Genomic DNA, 5,901 nt, shown 5'->3' with positions numbered 1-5,901 from the left:
GTGTTAAGATCAACCCAAGGCTACATAAGTATTCAGAGTTCTAAAGTATTTCCCTGTTTCCACAGCAAACTGAAAGAGCTGACCTGGCATCAAAATGGAGCAACCCGTCCTACCAGCAAGGGAACACACAATGAACTTGGTTCTGAGAACGTGATGTACGCTTCACAATGTATTTTGCCTTTTAATTCACCGGAATTGAACCCTTTAGACTATTATGTCCGGCCAATGTTGAACAGGTTTTCAAAGAAACACAGCACAAGAGGGCATTCTGGACTTCAGACAGAGGGAAGGTCAAGTTCATGATTACAAATAGTTATTTGTGTTGTATTGATTGTTAATTTAGCTATGTTGTCTTTTATGTATATCCTATTTCATCAATTATTTTTAATTGTCATTTTTATGTGAACAATGACTCTTTTTTTTTTATTAAAAAAAAGGTAATTATTATCACTATTTCTTTTATAAAATATGCATCAAACTTGTATCCATAAATAAAGCTACGCAGATTCAAATATAACTCCCTCCTCCTTTTGCGTAGAACACAACTCTTGGCGTAGGCAAAATGATGGAAACATAACTGTTGATGTTGAATCAATATAACTATTTACTTCAATAGTATATTCAGCATTTAATTTTACGCAGTCCAGAAGGTAAGATACCCTGATTATTATTACTTTAATACTCTTTTTTCATACACTAGAAATTATCTATTTTTTAATGATTGTTATGTAATGAAGATCTACATACTACATACATTTATATTCAAGATATTGCTTTTAAAGCATATGTTGTTGAATATGCGGTAAAAGATTTCACTCTCTGAAGGCATTTATGGAATATATTACCTAAAATAACTTTCAGTTTCTCTTCATTCTCAGACAGAAGTTGGAACTTTTCTCTATTTTAAATTGCTTTGCTATTCACAAATGAGTATTGCAACATGCCATCAAAAGAACCAGTTCTTAAAATATCTATATATAGATTTTTTTTTTTTTTTTTTTTTTTTTGCTCTTAAAAGGTATTTATTCAATATTAAGTACACACCTTGTTGAGAGATTAGTTCCACCATTTTACCATGTTATTCGTGGATTATTTTATCTTATTAACCCAATTAAATTCAATTAATAAGGACTGTATTTGTAAAAAAATTATATTATCAAATAAAAAATATCAGTAATATCAATTTAAAAGTTCTTACAAATGATTCTAATTTATTATTCAAAATAGATCTTATGTATCTTGGAATTTATCTATAATATTGATTTTACGTATAGAATTCAATTCAAATTAGTTTTAGTTTTTTTAATTGGCGATATCAAATGATTAGTTTATTTTTCTCAAATAACTATATATATATATATATATTTAACAGATAAAATATTATTGAAGTGAAAAATAAATATTGTTGATGTTATCTACCATTTTTTTTTATGACAAAATGTTTATTTAAAAAAATTTAAATAAAGAATTATAACATATCGATATGTATAATCGACATATTGATGCTGTAACTGCTTATAAAATTTCATTCCATCTATTTTATTCAACACATTTTTAAAGAATTTTTTTTTATTTGTTTTGCAATTTTTTTTTTTTAATTTGTATTTTATTTGTGAAATTAAAAAATGAACATAGAGAAATAGTTACTTATTTTCAATAAGTAATAACTTTGTTTATTGACAAATGCATGTATTTGCAAAATATTTAATTTCTTTCTATAAAATATAAATTATAATTATACATCAAAAACATAAAAGCTTAATAATAAGAATAAAATTACTAAATAAATTTATATCTATATCTTTAAATTTACTCAGATATGGATTTATTATAAATTACAAAATCCCATATTTTACGACATACAATGAAACATCTCGTACAAAATACTTCAATAAGTTTAATAAAATTATCTTTCTCATTTTGATAATAAACTTTTTATAAATATTCCATAGATTTTAATATTATTATTTTGTGATTTAGAAGACCATAGTTTTATATTAAAATATCATTTCAGCGTCATGGAATATCTATCAAAAACAACGCACAATAAACTAATGTTTGTCATTTTTTAACTTTCAGATTTAAATTAATCAAATTCATAATGAAATTACAAGCGATTTTACTCTTGACCCTTTTGATGGCTACAACTGCAATGTCAATGGGAATATGCTTTGGTGGATATCCATCATGTTGCAGGGGAGGAAGGAATACATGTGGCCCTTTTTGTGCCTCTTGTTCACGTGTTGGTGAATTCTTAAGAAACATGAATATGTTTGACATTATGACAATGATTGGTACTCCTGGTGTTTTCCGCATTATTAATCCGGATCCATTTGTCAGACAACCCAATATACCCAATCTTTTCCCCAAACAACCATTCCCTACCATACCATAAAAATTATATTAAAAAAAATGTGTCAAGTATGTTAGCGCTTGAATGAATCTAAGTTGAATTTGAAACCAAAAATCATACATACAAATAGTTCTTGGACTGCCAAAAAATCATATCCTTTTGATGAGTGTTTGAAATAGCGACTTGCATTTTATAAATGCAATGGATTTACAACTCAATACTCTTAATATTATGTATATATGCTAAAGATTTATAAAATAATTTATTAAATGTTATAAATACATACATATATTAAATAATTAAATACCTATACTAGTTTTATGATTCCAATATACAATTAGCATAGAATGAAGCTCATTATTCAAACAACTGTCATTTGGAAGAAACGAAAAGCTGTTCAGTAATTAATAATATCTTTTACTTTAAAGAAGACGGGTTTAAAAAAAAAAGATGACGGACTTGACTCAACTAATTATATTTTGTACCTTGATACATGAATATCAATTCCATTATATACTTCCTTTTTCTGATCTTGTGTACAAGTTGCAATTTATTCGTCTTTAACTCCATTATTTACTTATATGGTTGATCATTCTAATTAATAGTTACTCATTGATGTTATCACTTTATTTTGATCTATTAAAATTACATGGTTCTTATATTTTTATGAGTAATACAACTAACTGTGGATATGGAACGTTATAACAGTAATTTGTATTTAAATAGTCAAATGTAACATCCTTGAATTTATTGATAATCCATGGATATTCAATTATTGCATGATTCTCATTCAAAATACAATAAATCCGTCATTTTAAATGATTCATCTTATTTTTGCTTGCAACTTGTACAACTTTCTTATATTAGTTACAACTTCTACAAAACCGCAACTGGTACAGAACATAATTATATATAGAACGTGTTCACTGATGTAATAAGTTACATAATAATTGAGATATCCGCCATCTTTGGGCTTCAAAGTTGAAATTTTTACATCATAAAATGGACAAATCTACATGAATCTTCATCAAGTGTTTGTGAGAAAAAAAAGAAGACTGAATACCTGCATGGAATCCTTCCTTATGCAAATAATTAACTCTCATATTAGAATAAAATCAAAGTAATGTGTACTGTTAATCCATATAAATGCCTAGATTTATACTATTTTTGTTTGTTGAAGGAGCAAGAAAAGGTGGATATATAGAGAAAAGTACCTTTATTGTTCCAATTGAATGGTCACTGTATATTTTGCAGTATGGAAATAAGATTGTACATAGAACAATGTTTTGATAATATGTTGTAAATACATAAAATGCAAAATATGTAATAAAACTATGCAATACAAGAATTTATTGTTTATAGATAGTAAGGTTTATATCCTTTAATTTACTGGTCTCGTTTGGACATCCATTGCTTCACCGCTTTTCTATATATTAATCAAACAAGGGATTGTATTGTTGTAAAATTTATTTGTATAGGGTATCAAAAAGGACGACATCCACAATACTAACGTCACATGAAAACACTCTATTAGGTCAATATTCTTCTTGTTTTAAGAAAAAAAAAATGACATATTATGAGAATTGTGCAGAGGATAAATAAGGAAACTTTGTTGGGTAACTATTAACTAAGATTTATTGGACATACAAATATCCTGTTTCTATAGTTCAAGATATAAAACAACATAATATGCTACATAATAAACATGTATCCATGCATCAATATATATCCAACTTTATGGTTTCTAATTTATACATTTATATCAGTTAGTCTTAAAAATAGGTTAAATAAAGTTACTATAATGTATACGGTAGTTATAGCCATAGCAGAGGAGCTCATAATTAGAAACTTAAATTACTCAAGGATTAGAGTTTTGTATTGGAATCCGTATTAATTATTTTTACAGGTTTAATATCCGTTAATATGCAAAAAAAAACAAGTAGATAATTGGCAAAATAACTGAACAATACTGTTAATATTTATAATAACAAAAAAAAATCATAAATTTGCAAAATCATTGAAATCATAAATTTCACATTATCTTCCGAGACACTTTCCACAGACTCAAATTGATACATGGCCCATGAGATATGCAGCATGTTCACAGGGATTACTTTACACTAAGAACCCTTGGCCAATTCATGTATTACAATCAATGACGCCCTCCACTGTAAACCCAGTTGATATCCTGGCCCACGGGCCGTGTTGTTTGCCAATGCAACAAACAAACGAGTTAGAAAACACTGCCAATTCATATAATATCATTAAAGACACCATCCACTATAGACACAGTTGATATCCCGGACTGCAGGTTGTTTTTATGCCAACACGACCAACAGTGGGTTATGATATCAACCGTGTCTATAGTGGATGCCATCTCTGATGATATTACATGAATTGGCGGTGGTTTTCTTTAAATTCCGTCTAGAATGGTTGTATATATGAAAAGTGAATGACGTTAGTTGTGTTTCAACTTGGTGAGCATCGGCCAAAGAAAATTAAATGAAGTTAAATGAGTTGGATAAAAAATATTTATGCAACATATAAATCCGAATAAAGAATAAAGTCGGTCTATAGATTAAGCTTGAAAAATATAGTCCTATATCTTGCAATTAAAAAAACCGGGTTACTTTTGTGAAACTATTATGTTTGGGTTTACGGTCTGGACTGGAATGTATGTTAAATCGATCTAAAATCCACAATACTTCAATATTTTTCTGACAAAACGCTGTCCAAATATTTCTGACTTTAGTAACAAAATCTCCACACACTATACATCTCAATTAATGAGAAAAATGTGAAAAGGACACTCATTCTGAGCCACCCAGTATTTAAGCCAAAAGTAAACAAGACTAACCATTGTAACGTATATTTCGTACAAAATATTCATTATGCTTCTCTTGCAATTTATGATAACATGATCAACCACAAAAGTCATTAATTTAAGCTGCATAGTTTTTTTTTAATATTTGTGAGGTAAATTATGACGAGGGCGTTGAGTAATATGATATAAATATACTAATACTATATATTTTGAGGTCGTTTAAGTTCTATGATGAAGGAAGTCATTCCTCATAATAAAATAAACTTATTTATTGAAAATAATCTAAAATAATTTTAAGCTGAATCCATTATGTTTCTTTCAAAGAATTTAAGTAGGCTATTAATGTGTAACTTTAAAAAAAATATTTTATTTTTTAAATATAAATAAAAGATGAAATCTATTAAAGGTTATACTTCGGATGTTATTCACGGGATCGGTCTCGATTCTCAAGGACAATCTTTCTATCTACCGCTTCTTGATGGTTTTGATTGGTCTATTTCTTTTACTTACAACGCTGTATACTCCTCTCTTAATTATATCCATATCCCAATTTCAATTTTTCTGATCTCCCTCAATTCCTGCGGTGATTGGTCCTCTGTGTTCTCCTATGTAAAATAACTCTACTGATAACGGCCAGTCAAATTGTACATAGCACTCCTAGGAAATAAATAGATCAAATCAAATGTTGAGAGATTTAAGATATTGAGATCATAGGGTCCATGGA

General features: G+C 28.0%; 2 long non-coding RNA genes across 2 annotated transcripts; both read left to right on the top strand.

Moving 5' to 3' along the window:
* Window positions 1–489: 489 nt before the first annotated feature.
* On the top strand, window positions 490–2,657 carry LOC121124543 (uncharacterized). Its single transcript, XR_005866328.2, has 2 exons — window positions 490–650; window positions 2,080–2,657. It is a non-coding gene; the product is annotated as an uncharacterized lncRNA (long non-coding RNA).
* Window positions 2,658–3,031: 374 nt separating this feature from the next.
* Window positions 3,032–3,718, top strand: LOC121124544 (uncharacterized). The gene is made up of 2 exons (XR_005866329.2): window positions 3,032–3,473; window positions 3,534–3,718. It is a non-coding gene; the product is annotated as an uncharacterized lncRNA (long non-coding RNA).
* Window positions 3,719–5,901: the final 2,183 nt, after the last annotated feature.

This window comes from Lepeophtheirus salmonis, chromosome 9 (assembly GCF_016086655.4).
Source record: "Lepeophtheirus salmonis chromosome 9, UVic_Lsal_1.4, whole genome shotgun sequence".
Taxonomy (NCBI): Eukaryota; Metazoa; Arthropoda; class Copepoda; order Siphonostomatoida; family Caligidae; genus Lepeophtheirus; species Lepeophtheirus salmonis.
This window is presented reverse-complemented; position numbering and strand designations above follow the sequence as displayed.